Source organism: Symphalangus syndactylus, chromosome 22, assembly GCF_028878055.3.
Source record: "Symphalangus syndactylus isolate Jambi chromosome 22, NHGRI_mSymSyn1-v2.1_pri, whole genome shotgun sequence".
NCBI classification, from domain to species: domain Eukaryota; kingdom Metazoa; phylum Chordata; class Mammalia; order Primates; family Hylobatidae; genus Symphalangus; species Symphalangus syndactylus.
Genome location: NC_072444.2, coordinates 63307467 through 63323246, shown reverse-complemented (window position 1 = coordinate 63323246; position 15780 = coordinate 63307467). Strand labels below are relative to the sequence as shown.

Sequence of the window (15780 nt, the reverse complement as noted above, 5' to 3'; positions counted from 1 at the left end):
CAACAATGATGGTTAAAAATAGATGCAATCAGAATCAGTTTATCTTTCTACTACCATATTAGTTGTATAAACTCTTCCATTTCACTCCTCGTATTCTGTCCCTAACCCATCCCATCTTCCCACTAATACGGTTTCACAAGGTTACCAGTGACCTGAATATATCTAATTAATTGTCAGCCTCTGTTCAGTTTTTCCTCAATCTCTCAGCAGCATCAAAATCTCTCAACATTGCATCCTTTTAGTAACAGCAGCATCTTTTATAGATTTCATGAAATACACTCACCTAGTTTTCTCTTACCGGACTTTATAGCTGCATACTCATAATCTTTACTTAAATGTCCAGTAAGTACCTAAAGCCTAACATGTATATGACAGAATTCTTACCTACTTGCTATAACCGCATCCTACAAATACACATTAGGTAGGCCCATACCTACTCTTCCCCTAGTCTTTCCCATGAGAGTTAACACACAATCATATATCCAGGTGCTCAGGCCAAAAACTAGGGAGTTGTTTACCATGTTTTATTGCTCTCTTTCCCTAATCCTACCACATCGAATCCACTGACAGGTCTTAATAGTTCTACCTCCAAAAATCTATGTGGAACCTGTCTCCATTCTCCAGTTATTTATTCAAAGGTTAAAGAGGAGACTGGAATGGTGCCTGAGGGATTAGATTCTATCTGGTCTTGCGAGCCGTTATATGAACATTCACCTTTATTCCAAATGAGGTACAGAGTTTTGACCAAAGTAATAACATGATCTGACTTAAGTCCTAAAAGGATCACTCTGACTTCTGTAGTGAAATCAGACTGTGGGGGAAAATGAAAATAGGGAACCCAATCAGGAGGCTATTGAAATTTTAAAAAAGGATTATGGTTTGGACTAGAATGTTGGGGGCAATGGAGGTGTAAGTGGTGATTGAGTTCTATTTATACTTTTAATATAGAGCCAAAAAGATTTGCTGATAAAGTAGATGTAGAGTGTGAAAGAGAAATTAAATGATGCCAGGACTTTGGTGTGAGCAAATGGAATGATGAATATGCCATTTGCTAAGTAGAAGATCATTGAGTGAGCATGTTTGGATAGGAGGATATAAATTTGGTTTTAAAATTTCCAGTTGGAACTATTTATCAGGTACCAGATAGAGCTATCAAAAAGGATAGTGGATATATAAGTCTGGAATTCAGAGGTGAGATCAAGCTGGATAAATAAATTCTGGAATTTTCATTTTATACGTGATATTGAAAGCCACAGAAATTAACAAAATCATAATGTAAGCAGCATAGATAAAGAAAAGTTCATGGGTTTAGGCCTGGGGGCCCTCCAATAGTTAGAATCAAAGAGACAAGGCAAAACTAGCAAAGTAGGCTGTGGCAAAGTAGCCAGTGATGTAGAATAAAAACCAGTTGAGCATATTATCATTTTCGGATGGGCAAAATTGCAGCATATTTGACTGCTATGAAGAGGGAAATTTTGGGATGCAGGTAGAGCAAGATGAATTGCTAGAATTATATCCTTCAGTAGGCAGGAAAGTATGGGATTAGAACACTAGAAGACATGTTGGTCTGGATAGGCACCGGGTGTTCATTTATAGTAACAGAAAAGAAGGCAGTAGGTGGGCACAGATGCAGAGATACAGGTAGGTATTTGGTAGGAGATTCTGGAGGTTCTCTTATGAAGGACAGATAAGATCATTGAAGAAGAGAAGAGAGAAAGTCAAGGAACTGAGAGGCCGTGGAGTTGAAAGGATCATCCACATGAATATTACAATCACCAAGAATTATTATAGGAATAGCGTTTGATAAAATATCAGTCAGCTAAAGGCTAAATCTTTAAGGAATAAGGAGGAGTAGTCAAGGGAAACACAGGGAATCATAGCAATATTATGGTGGGAAAATATGATATTAAAAGCTGGAGTTTTAGGGGAAGAAGAGAAAATGATCTGGAAGCAGTAAGGAGCCCCCCACTGGCCTAGTGGTATGTGGCATCTGAGAGAAGATATTGGCACTACTTGAGAGGGCTACAGGAGAAGCTGTGTTTCCAGGGGAGAGAGAAAGACATGTGGAAATATGGAAATGCATGTATTACGTTTTGGGCTGTCACAGTAACTAGTGGAATTCTGTGTCCAAAGAAGAGACATGCTAAACATCCTGAAAGGTAATGGCAAGATTGTATGACATAGACATATGCTACCCAAATGCCGGTAGCACCCCTGTTAGGAATCTAAAAGTAGAAAGAACATTCAGAGAAAAGGCTCCGATTGATTGCTTTAGTTGAGTTTCTCCAGAAACAAATTTTGATTGTAAGTAATTTATTCAGAAGTACTGGGAAAACCAGTAAAGGAAGAGGGAAGTGATCCAGGGAAAGAAGGCAGTCATCCAATGGTGCGGTATTGAGCCAAGGTACTGCCATGGGCAACTGGAGTTTAACCTTATGGGAAGCTCAAATGAGGAAATCTGAGAAAGATGAAAAACACACTTCTCACAATTATTTAACCTCAAGAATGAGATAGCTGAAGTGAATACACACCAGCTTCTGAGAGTCATTGGTAAAAGGCTGCAGGTCTGATGAACGTGAGCAGAGCACCGACAGCCTCTGTTATAGGATGTAGAATAAAGGTTTATCTCTAGGATAAATTACAATGAGAAGAATCTTCTGGGTCTAAGAATAAGTACATGTGTGATTTTGATAGATACCTGCAAATTGTCCAACACAGACAGTATACTAATTTACATCCACCCCAGAAATGTATGAGAATATTTCTTTCTACCCTCCCCAAGTTTATATTCTATTAAACTCTCTGCTTTTTGCTAATCTTTAGTAAATATACATTTCATTGTAATTTTCATTTTCATTTATCTTATTAGGAGTAAAATCGAACAGCTTAACATATATTTAGAAGCATTTTTTATTTCCTTTTCTGCAAACTGTTAACATTCCTCGTTCATTTTACTTTCAGTTATCAGTCTTTTTCTTACTGATCTGTAGAAAAGCAATATGAGGTTTAAATATTTTCCCAGTCCATTATGTCTTTGGAATTTTTCTTTTTTTTTCTTTCTGTTTTTTTTTTTTTTTTTTTTTTTTTTTTGGTAGAGTCTCGCTCTGTCACCCAGGCTGGAGTGCAGTGGCACGATCTTGGCTCACCACAACCTCCGCCTCCTGGGTTCAAGCGATTCTCCTGCCTCAGCCTCCTGAGTAGCTGGGACTACAGGTGTGCACCACCACACTCAGCTAATTTTTGTATTTTAGTAGAGATGGGGTTTCACCATGTTAGCCAGGCTGGTCTCGAACTCTTGACCTCAGGTGTTCTGCCCACCTCAGCCTCCCAAATTGCTGGGATTACAGGTGTGAGCCACTGCTCCTGGCCTGTCTTTAGAATTTCTTTATGGAATTCTGTCCATTTCTCTTCATCTCCTCTACTGATCCAAGCCTCCTTCTCTCAGCTCCCACTTACACTAAACCCTCGCCTCCTACTAAATCTCTCCTTCCACTCTGCCACCAAGACACTATTATTTTCTGTGTACAAGACAAGGTGCAATATGAAAAATATGAATCAGATCATACTACATCCCTACTAAAAATACCCCAAGGACTGCTTCTTAGCACACATAAATCTAGACCCCATGCTATGGCCATTTTGGCCTGGTATGATTCACACCTTGCCTACTCATGTCCTACCCTAAAATTTCACGTTGTTCACTTTCTTCTTCATTTAGCAATCAGCATGATATCACCCTCTGAGAAAAGTCAACCCTTGCTTTCTGAGTCAAAATGGCATGCACACCACAGTGTGTGACCAGTGAGATACCCACATCTCCAGCTTTCCGATCTCTTTCTGCCTCTTTGTATTATATTTCTCTTATTATTTAGTATGATGCCAAACACATAGTAGACTTAATACTTTGTTCAAAAGTATTCCTCAGAATAAAAGGATATTGTCTTACATTCAAGTTCTTTTAAGTCTTTCACATTTTAGAGCATTTTCTAAATTATTTTTAACAAATATTATTTGGGGAACACAAACTGAAATAATCCAAATCAATACTAGATTTATTTATTTATTTATTTTTCCTTCAACTTTTAAGTTCCAGGGTATGTGTGCAGGATGCGCAGGTTTGTTACACAGGTATGCATGTGCCACGATGGTTTGCTGCACACATCAACCCATCACCTAGGTATTAAGCTCAGTGTTCATTAGCTGGTCTTTCTGATGGCCTCACTCCCCCAACCTCCCCCTATGAAAGGCCCCAGTTTTTGTTGTTCCCCTCCCTGTGTCCATGTGTTCTCATGATTTAGCTCCCACTTATAAGTGGGAGCATGTGGTGTTTGGTTTTCTGTTTCTGCATTAGTTTAATGAAGATGATGGATTCCAGCTCCCTCCATATCCTTGCAAAGGAAATGATCTCATTCATTTTTATGGCCGCATAGTATTCCATGGTATATATTTTATTAATCCAATCTATCACTGATGGGCATTTGGGTTGATTCCATGTCTTTGCTATTGTGAATAGTGCTGCAATGAACATACGGGTGCATATATCTTTATAAATAGAATGGTGTATTTATTTATTTATTTTTGGAGACCGAACCTCGCTCTGTCACCCAGGCTGCAGTGCAGTGGTGCAAATCTCGACTCACTGCAGCCCCTGCCATCCAGGTTCAAGTGATTCTCATGCCTCAGCCTCCTGAGTAGCTGGGACTACAGGCACATGCCACCACACCTGTCTAATTTTTGTTTTTTAGTAGAGACAGGGTTTCACCCGTTGGTCAGTCTGGTCTCAAATTCCTGACCTCTAGTGATCCACCTGCCTCGGCCTCCCAGAGTGCTGGGATTACAGGCATGAGCCACTGCATCCGGCCTATAATAGAATGATTTATATTCCTTTGGGGATATATCCAGTAATGAGATTGTTGGGTTAAATGGTATTTCTGCCTCTAGATCTTTGAGAAATCATGACACTGTCTTCCACAATTGAACTAATTTCAATTGAACTAATTTACTAATTTGTTGAACTAATTTACACTCCCACTAACAGTGTAAAAGTGTTCCTGTTTCTCTGCATCCTCACCAGCATCTATTGTTTCTGGACTTTTTAATAATCGCCATTCTGACTAGTGTGAGATGGTATCACTTCAAATCCCTATCAAGGTCACTGGTTTTAAATGCTTATAGAACTGGTTTAAAGTGGGGGGGAATAGGGCATGATAACGTAAAAGATTCAGTTTTTCTGGGAGGATTTTACAATTGCAAGAATACCATGTAAACATGCTTTTCAAATATCACTTAGAAAGCAATGTGGCAAGTATAAATATTGTGAAGATAAGATGAATGGAAACAAATCAAGTGAGAGACAAACCTATCCTGCAAAATAGAAAATAGGAGAAAATATTTGCAAACCATATGTCTGTATAAAGAATTAGTATCCAAAATATATAAAGAACTCTTACAGCTCCATGCCAAAAAACCCCTCAAAAGCCCAACAACAAATAATCTGGTTAAAGATTGGCAAAGGATCACAATAGATATTTCTCCAAAGAAGACATGCAAATGTCCAACACTTATATCAAAAGTGCTCAACATCACTAATCATCAGGGAAATGCAAATCAAAACCACAGTGAGATATTTCCTCATACATATTAGAAGGACTATTAATAATAAAAAAAAAGTTAAAAAGTATTGGCCAGGATGTGGAAAAAAAAAGGAGCACTTGTATACTGTTGGTGAGAATGTAAATTGGTGCAGCTGCTATGGAAAACAATAAGGAGATTCCTCAAAAAATTATAAATAACCCCACCATATGATCCAATAATCCTACTTCTTGGTATTTATCCAGAGGAATTAATGTTAGGATCTTGAAGAGATATCTGTATTACTAGGTTCACGACAATAGCCAAGAAATGGAAACAACCTAAATACCTGTTGATGGATGAATAGATAAAGAAAAAGTGGTATATACATACAATGAAATATTATTCAGCCTTAAAAATGTAAGAAATCCTGCTATTTGCAACACCATGGATGAACCCAGAAGATATTATTCTAAGTGAAATAAACCAGACACAGAAATACTGCATTATCTCGGTTATATGATGAATCTAAAATAGTCAAATTCATAGAAGGAGAGAGTGGAATGATGGTTGGCAGGGGCTGGATGGAGGTATTAATTGGGAAGTATTAGAGTGTATAAAGTTTCAATTAGACAAGATGAATAAATTCTAGAGATCTAATGTACAGTATAATGCCTATAGTTAACAATACTGTAATGTATAAGGTAGACTTTTTGTTACATATTCTTATCATACACACATACAATAATAATAAGGGCAGGAGAAAACTTTGGAGGTGATGTGTAGATTTATGGCATAGATTATGGTGGTGGTTTCATGGGTGTATGCCTACTTCCAAACCCATCATGTTGTGTACATTTAATATTTATGACCTTTAATATGTCAATCATACTTCAATAAAGTGGTTTAGCAAAAAAATTACACACAAAAAAATTTAATAAGCATTGACATGAACTTGTTATTCTAGAAACAATTTCAATGTGCAAATACATATAGGCATCATTCTCCTTAAAACACAAAAACAGAAAACAAAAAAATAATATCCTAACATTATATCAATAGATGCTTGTGGCTTAGAACAAAATTTAGAATTGATAGCATCATATGCCATTTAAATAATTCTTTAAGAAAATTTTGACAAAACTAAAAATGATATGCTCTGAAACCCACTGGAAGATGAGAAATGCAGCATCAATTTTTTGACTCTTTGGATGAAGGACTTTAGCCTGAAGAGTCACCTTGTCCTACAACAGACTTAAAGTAAACAATTACAAAATTTTGTTTTATTAATCTACTAAGATATGGTTTTCAACCAAAGTGTAACCTAGCCTATACTGACAAATACAACTGTCTACAGTATTTCCTTGAATTAACCTAGCCATCTGAACATAGATTCATACGGTTTGTATCTTTGTAATGTCCCTTACTTTCTTTTAGGAACAAACCAGTGTATAAAATAACACTTATATAAATAAGTCAGTCTGGACATGCTCTCCAGAAATATTCTTACCTACAAGTGTAAAATTTAAAAGACTATTACTTTTGAAAAATAAAAATATTTCTAAGTATCATCAATCATATCATGTTTATATTAATTTGCCTTTAAATATTGTTACCACAGTTTGAAAAATCAATTTGTAGATCTTGTTTTAAAATGTCTGCATTTTTACAAGCAATATAAAAACCAAAAAATTTTATTCTAAAATAAGTTGGAATATGCATGGTCACATGCACTTAGAATTAGAAATGATAATTTACCAGATAGAGGTCTTTGTCTACACTGTTAATGTAAAGAATCAAATCTCTAGTTTCATAAAATGTGTGTTAAAAATATTTCACAGAAATATATGCTTCAATAACTTTAATAACATTTTATAACAAGATGTATTTTGTTTGTTTGTTTGAAATGGAGTCTCGCTGCGATGGCCAGACTAGGGTGCAGTGATGCGATCTTGGCTCACTGCAACCTCCCCTTCCCAGGTTCAAGCGATTCTTGTGCCTTAGCCTCCTGAGTAGCTGGGACTACAGGTGCCCGCCACCATGCCCAGCTACTTTTTGTATTTTTAGTAGAGACGGGGTTTCACCATATTGGCCAGGTTGGTCTCGAACTTCTGACCTCAAGTGATCCGCCTGCCTTGGCTTCCCAAAGTATTGGGATTACAGGCGTGAGCCACTGGGCCCAGCCTATAACGAGATGTATTTTTGATAGTAAACTGTATTTTCTATATCCTTATTTTTTCCAGTGGAAATAAGGATTTCTCAAAAGCTGGCTTGAGTCACCACCCAACCATCTTGAGATATCTGCAGAAACACCACTTCTCACTTCTTAGTGCATACCGTGTGGTAATCTGCTACCTCGGAAAACCAGGGTTTTGGCTTAGCTATGCTTGGTGGAGAATGATGGCTTTCTCTGGAATAAGGGTAGCATAGTGTAAAGCCCATTATTCCAATTTGGAAATATCCCATTTTAGGTTTCCTATATCCTTCTTTATCAGGTCTTCTAGTCTCATCCACCAAGGGGCACAGGGAACACATGCAAATTTTTTTACCACACTTCAGCAGCATGTGCTACCATATCTTTCTGTATAGTGATTTCATTTTTTTTTGTTTCTTTGATTACAGTCTTGACTTGAATTTTATCCCCAACCAGAATATATTCACTGTGATATGAAGGCATTGTATAATTATAAGCATTGGTATGAGAATATTAGAAATTATAAACAATGACTCTCCTATTATTTACTGCTTTATTAAGAGGAAAAAATGTGTATTATTACCCATACTTACTCTACAAGACCTATTTAAATTTTAATAATAAAGTTGTTTTTGAGAAGACACTCTTTAATCATCTTCATCTAGCTTGGAAATTTCACAAAACTCAATTACTGAGTTAATGTCTATGGCCTGGTTTATAATAACATAGCTTAAATCAGCCACAGATCTAGAAGAGAAGCAGCATGGTGTGGTAGATCAAGGCTCTCCACAAGAGGTAAACATGTCCTGGATTTTCTACCCTCTTATTTGCTGTGAGACCTGAGCATAGCATTGAACTCCGTAAAATGAAGGCATATGTCTACTTATCTTTTATTGGTTAGAATATAGGAGATAGGGCAAGATAATCTTTTCAGACCTCTTATAGCACTAAAACCATTGGCTGTTATATTAGGGTTAAATTAAAAATTAAAAGTTACAGAAATTACTTGACTCTTTGGAGGAGATCTATTTATCTGGAAATGATGTGCCTGTCTATCCCCAAACCATTAACTAGATAGAAAAAGTTACCTATCCTCTTAAAAAAAAAAGTATCCCAACTATTAAAGGATATTTTAATTTTAATTTTTGTTGTTAAATAGTAGAACTCTGAGAAATGAAATAAAGAAAAGCCAGTGAATGAATATTCTGTGAATCAGGACAGCCTTTATAAGGGGTGACTTCATAATTTTTGCCTTGCAAGTGTATCAGAGGGACAGATGAAGATATATTCCAAGTTTTCCAGGTCCAGGTTTACTGTATCTGTGGACTGAGGGGAAAGTAATTGGATTGGGTTGCTGAATAAAGCTCTTTTGGTAGGCCAAGGCATTTTCCCATCCACTTTAAGTCTTCTCTTACCAAAGAAAGTAGAATGACAGCCCATTCAGACTTGGAAAAGTGCTGATTGATATCCTGCCATTCAACATCCTGCCACCAACACTCTGTGGGATCAGTTGGGATGAAACAGGAAAAAACAACAAAAACACCTTCAGCCACTTCATTAAAGATGTATCTGTTTAAAATCTCTTTTTGACTAGTTGCTTTTCTTGATGACTTCCTCAGACATCTGTTTTGGTTTGTTTGTTTTTTTGTTTTTTTGAGACAGAGTCTTGCTCTGTCACCCAGGCTGGAGTGCAGTGGTGCGATGTCGGTTCACTGCAACCCCCGCCTCCTGGGTTCAAGTGATTCTCCTGCGTCTGCCTCCACAGTAGCTGGGATTACAGGTTTGCACCACCATGCCCGGCTAAACTTTGTATTTTTAATAGAGACGGGGTTTCGCCATGTTGGCCAGGCTGGTCTCGAACTCCTGATCTCAGGTGATCCACCTGCCTTGGCCTCCCAAAGTGCTAGGATTACAGGCGTGAGCCACCGCACCCGGCCCAAGACATGTGCTTTTATTTCCCAAGTTTTTTCAAAGGCTAATGAGATTTTTTTTTCACACTCTACTGGAAAAATAAAGTATAGATGTATAGATTATTTACATCCTTGCTTTGATCATCATTTCCATGATTGTCCAGTAGGCTTCATGAACTATTACTGAGATCAAAACATAACAGTTCCTGTTACCACACTGAACAAATATCTGTCTGAGTAAATGTGCAGAAGTTTATTTTCATTCGCCTGCTCAGAAATGTATAGCATAGGACTCCCATAACCCTAGTCATTAAAAACTCTGATTCCTTACTGACAAGGGTTCCTTGGACACAGCATATATAATAGCTTTGAAATAGGACTTGTGTCGCTTCTTTTTATGTAGTTACAGATATGTGCCTGTTGTCCTTAATGAACTTATTTTCTTTACTTTTGTATTTTCCAGGTCCATCCAGCTGAAGTCAAAAATGCACCTCTCAGGCTGCCCCCAGTGACTCCAGTTTCCTAGCAGAGCCTAACCAGGTCAGGTGGTAAAAGCAGTTTTCTTAGCACCGCCTATAGACAGAGTCTAGAAGTATTCTTCCTGATTTGTAATTGGTATGGTCCTGCCAAGCTCCTGGAGCATGTAAACCTTTTGTTGTAGGGTTTTTGTTTCTCCCCTGTTACCCATTATATTAATTCAGATCATCAATCTGCTACGCTTTCCTTGCTGGGCTTGAGATACTCCTCAAGCTGCAATTCACTTGGCTGTGACTCCAACTCCCTATGTGGCTTGTATCAAGCCTCTCTCCTGTGGATCCTGGCTACTGGCAAGAAGCTTGCTGTGACAAGAGTTATGATCAACATCAGATGGATTTCTGTTGCTTTCCCTACCTGACTGATGCGGACCCTTAGTTACTTAGCATTGGGCTTCCATATCTTTTGATTTTTGGGCATTGGAATTCCTGGCTAGTCCCCCAGAAGCTAGCTGTTCAAGATTGGCAGGTCTTACGTTCTTCAAAGTCTCAGCTTTTGCTCCTTTCTTATTGATACAAATTGCTAAGGTACCAGGATGCCTCATGTCTCGGTCTGCCTAATTTGTAATACTATAGTGCTTATCCATGTATACACATATAAATGCATTTGTTTTTATTACTGTAAGACAAAATACACTAAAGAATAAGGCATTGTATCTCCAACTTTCATTAGAATCCTCGGATCATGATGTAGAAGGAATATCTTGAAAGCCCTGAAGCCACTGCTTGTTTGATCCTTGAGAGCCAAAACTACTATCTATAACTTGCTCATGCACTTCTGCATCTATGACTCACCTAAATGAAATTTCATAAACCTACCTGAGGTCTAATAGAATGCACTGCTCTTAATTCCTTGCTTAATTTCATTACTTGATGGTTTCTGGACTACCCAGAACTTCAGAAGGCATTCTTTTCCCTAACAATCTAATTTACATCTAAAGTTGCATTAAATTTAGTCTTTGACTAAGTTGAGCCAAAAACATGATGCTGATATCTAAATAACATGATTTTACTTTATAGACTCTGATAGTTGAGAGATGTCAAAGTTGTCACTCTGGTACGAAAGTTTCCCCACAGCACAACCTGAATAGTTCTGAATTTCTTTCTATCAGCTAAACACATTTTTCTATCAACATATGTTTTAATTCCCCTTTGCCTCCTGGAAACCTTTTCCTTCCTGGCACATTTCCATGATCATTTTTTAAATGCTATTCAGAAACCTTCATTTTCTCTAATACAAGAAACCATGGTGAAGTGTTCATTTCTCAGACTTTCTTTACCTTGGGCTTTTGTAATGGAGAGTAGATTCTTCTTTGGAATGTGAGGTTTATATTAATAGTAATCTCAGGCAAAAGCATAATTATGGCACATGCAAGGCTCCAGAACAGTCTCGTTGATGTCCCTGCTTTCTGGGCTTACAGTGAACTCCAGACAGACTTCTGTGGTTCCACCAATGAACTGCCGGGCAACTGTTGTCTTAGTCACTAAGAATTACTGTCAATATTGTTTTTAATTCTTTCTGACTTTTTTCTTCCTCTCAAGCTACTAACTTCCACTATTCTGACACGTGTGAGTAAACTTCAGCTTGCAAGTATCTGTTCCTGTTTCCCTTGTGGACGTTAGACAGCCTGTTGAATATGGTTCACAAGTGTTGTCCCAGGGATTTTTAGTCAGTTACCATCATCGGGAGATTCCCGTTATCACTCCTTTAAATTTAATCCTCTGTTTGCTTGACACTAGTCTTCCTCTTTCTTTATTTACTTCTTTTTCATGAAGACTTTGCCTTTGTCAGGCAACTAATGGAGAAGTTCAGTCAGAGTTCAACCAGAAAAACAGAACTAATAGGCAATATATACTAAGGAATTTTTTTTTTTTTTTGAGTCGGAGTCTCACTCTGTCACCCAGGCTGCAGTTGTGGGAGCTGGTTAGACAAGTCCAAAATGTATCAAGCTGAAGTTGATAGATAGAATTTCTTCTTCCAGGAAACCTCATTCTGCTGTAAAGCTTTTCAACTGATTGAATTAGGGCCACTCAGATGATATAGGATTATCTATTTTACTTAAAGTCAACTGACTGTAGATGTCTATTTTACCTATTCTTTCTTTCTTGAGATCTGAAAGATTGTCTCCTGTCTGTAAGAAAGCTTGCAATCTGGAATATTGTCTCACCAGGCTGTAAGCTTGGTGAACCACCCTTATTTATTGATAGAATTTACCTCAGGTGACCTAGATATAGTCTCTCTTCTTCTTGGATAGTACAAATTTTTATGAATCTTTATTTTTGATACCACCTTTTCTAGCTTCGGTTTGAATTACTGGGCTTCTATAAACACATCCCATCCTTTCTACAGATGGATTTGATTGATTAAGTTTTTTTTTATTTACATTTGATTATTTGACTGGATTTAGATCTCCTCAGGAAAAAGAATATCTCTTGAATATGAAACTTCTACAGTTGGCGACTTTCAACTTCTGTATTTTAATTCTCAATGGTTTCATTCTCATATTTTGGCCTTTTTATGATCTGGCCTAAGCTTCTGAGAGTTTATAATTGTAGCCATCCAGATAATATAAGCTACATGTAAATTTGAACTTCTAGTATGAAGATTCTAAGAATCTTGACATTCTGTTCTTTAATCACTGGAAAGCAACTTTAAAAGTTTAGCATCCAATTTCCTGCTACTATGACAAATTCCACGCTAAACATCATGGGAAAAATACATTCCAGCTTCATCCACATTAGCAATGAATTTCAATTCATAACCTTACACAGTTGGCTTTAGAAGTACTAGCATTCCCTTCCCACGTTCTTATCTATAGCTGCAGCCTCCAACCCATTTCCCGAGACATATGGTTCGGTAGTTCTTGGAAGGTTCACAACAATTCATTACTACATTCAAAATCCCTTGAGTCCAGCTACAATGCAGGGTAATTACTCCAATGTGGAGAAGAGTCAAACTGCATGTGAATGTGCTTCTCCAATAATTATAACCCATATCTTCAAAAGAGCGACAAGCATTTTTGCTTAACTTTTAGAATTATAGGGTGGAAGCTCAGTTAAGTACTTTGCATAATGCTACTTTAGACAGTAATCATTGGGAGTACATAGGCTTTATTCAGTATTGAACCATTGGTAAGCATTTAAAAATATTTGTACACACACACACAAAATAAAAAACAGGACTTGACAATATCACTGCCCCTGCTCAATAGGAGCTTTGTCAACAAGCAAGTAGAGTCACCGAAGTGAAATATTCACTGTCAATTAGCAGTTGGGTCAATGTTACTAATTGTCAAACTTTTTTTGCTATAAAACACATTTACACACAATCTTGTGTAGAAACCCACTATATAAAACAGACAAGGGCCAGGTGCAGTGTCTCTTGCCCATAATCCCAGCACTTTGGGAGGCTGAGGCAGGAGGATTGCTTGAAACTAGATGTTTGAGACTAGCCTGGGCAACATAGGGAGACCCCACCTCTAAAATCATACAAAAATTAGCTGAGTGTGGTGGCACATGCCTGTAGTCCCAGCTACTCAGGAGGCTGAGGCAGGACAATTACTTGATCCCAGGAGGTCGAGGCTGCAGTGAGCTGTGATGGAGCCATTGCACTCCAGTCTGGATGACAGAGTAAGACCCTGTCTCAATAAATAAATAAAAAGAAAAAGGATTAGGACGGAGTTGCTCAGCTTGAAGGATATGGGATGCGCAGAGCGACGTGAGTTTAGCTTCCTCCTCATATCACAGTGGTCAGTGAGGCACATCTAGAGAATCCCAGAGCTCTGCAGAGTATACTAGGAAACCACAAATTTATGTTATTTACAAGAACATTTTGGTTATTCACTTAGCATATTGGCTATTTTCACCACATAAAATTGTCAAAAGACAAAATTACAGCAAATTTAGTTATAGATAGAATTGGCTTTTATCTGTGACTCATGAATGGGGCAGCTTCTATTCTTCAAGATAGAGTAAAGCTCCCACTGGGCAATGGCAGAACAGTGGGTTTTGTAAAGTGGGGACAAGGAAAAGAGCAATATAAAAATCACTGAGGCTGGGCATGGTGGTTCACACCTGTAATCCCAACACTTTGGGAGGCTGAGGTGAGCGGATCATGAGGCCAGGAGTTCAAGAGCAGCCTGGCCAACATGGTGAAATCCCGTCTCTACTAAAAATACAAAAATTAGCCAGGTGTGGTGGTGCACGCCTGTAGTCCCAGCTACTCAGGAGGCTGAGGCAAGAGAATTGCTTGGACCTGGGAGGCGGAGGTTGCAGTGAGCCAAGATCACACCACTGCACTCCAGCCTGGGCGACAGAGCAAGACTCCATCTGAAAAATTAAAAAAATAAATAAATAAATAAGTAAAATAAAATAAAAATCTGAGTGGGGCTGGGCCCAGTGGCTCATGCCTATAATTTCAGCACTTTGGGAGGATGAGGCAAGAGAATTGCTTGATGTCCAGAGTTTGAGAGCAGCCTGGGTAACAAAGTGAGACCTCATCTCCTCAAAAAACAAAATAAAAAATTGGCTGGGCGTGGTAGTGTGTGCCTGTAGTTACTCAGGAGGGTGAAGGGAGAGGATCTCTTGAACCTAGTATTTCTATGCTGCAATGACCCATGATTGCACCTCTGCACCCCAGCTTGGGTGACAGAGACCCCACCTAAAAAAAAAAGAATAAAAATAACTGCTTATTTAATATCAGGTTACTTTTTTGTGCAGGTTCAAGGAGAGAGGACTTCCTTATTACTCTGACTCAGGTAGACTAGAGTCTCCTATTTTCAGGAGATGTTGGTCCATTTGGGATCTATTTGATTTCTTAAAGCTTTAGTTTGATTATGTGCCATTTAGCATGAGTGACCCCGTTTTGGTTTGGTCTAATTTGTTATGGACTAGTGCAGGAATTCCATCCTAAAACAATGGCCTCCCGTAATTTTTGTTTCACAAAACGTAGCCAGTAAGTACCAGTTAGTGGCTAGTTTTTGAAGAATTCATTGTGCATAGTATTAAAATAAGCATTGAGGGGAAGAAGTTGCTATGAAAAAATCTTGGAGCCTGGAGACAAGCTGAAATGAAAACAAAAGAAGGAGTCTTTTGTGAAAAAAAACTTGAAACATAAATGAATATAATCACAGGAAGACGTTAAACAATACACTAAATAGAGCACAACTGATCTTGTTTGATATGGGAAACTAAGTAGAGCTGATCTTGTTATGTTGACAGCAAATGCCTAGGGTTACCAAGAGCTATCTAGATACCAGATAGTTTCAGGGCAAAAATGTTCTTGGGTTTAGCAGGAATCTATTCAATATAATGCTTCACTCACCAGCACTTTGGCATAGTTGTTTTGCTTTTGTGAGCATCAGTAAAACAGACAAACCATGATCCTAAAGTACTTGATGAGTCACCAGGAGAAGATTATACTACATTCAGCAGAAGTACCCATATATGATTATAATATGATTTAATATAATATGATGTAATAGAATATCATGTATTATTATTGTTGGAAACCTGTTGGAAATGTTATATGGTATGTCAAAAGCATATCTTTCCAGAAGCCAGAATATTGTAG

General features: G+C 37.9%; 1 protein-coding gene across 1 annotated transcript in view; it reads left to right on the top strand.

Annotated features, from left to right (window-relative positions):
- Window positions 1–15780, top strand: part of LOC129472503 (uncharacterized) — a 39024-nt gene that overhangs the window by 13956 nt on the left and 9288 nt on the right. The window contains exon 4 of the mRNA XM_063631138.1: window positions 10139–10215. The gene's annotated coding sequence lies outside the window, so the exon portion shown is untranslated. The remainder of the gene's footprint in view (window positions 1–10138; window positions 10216–15780) is intronic.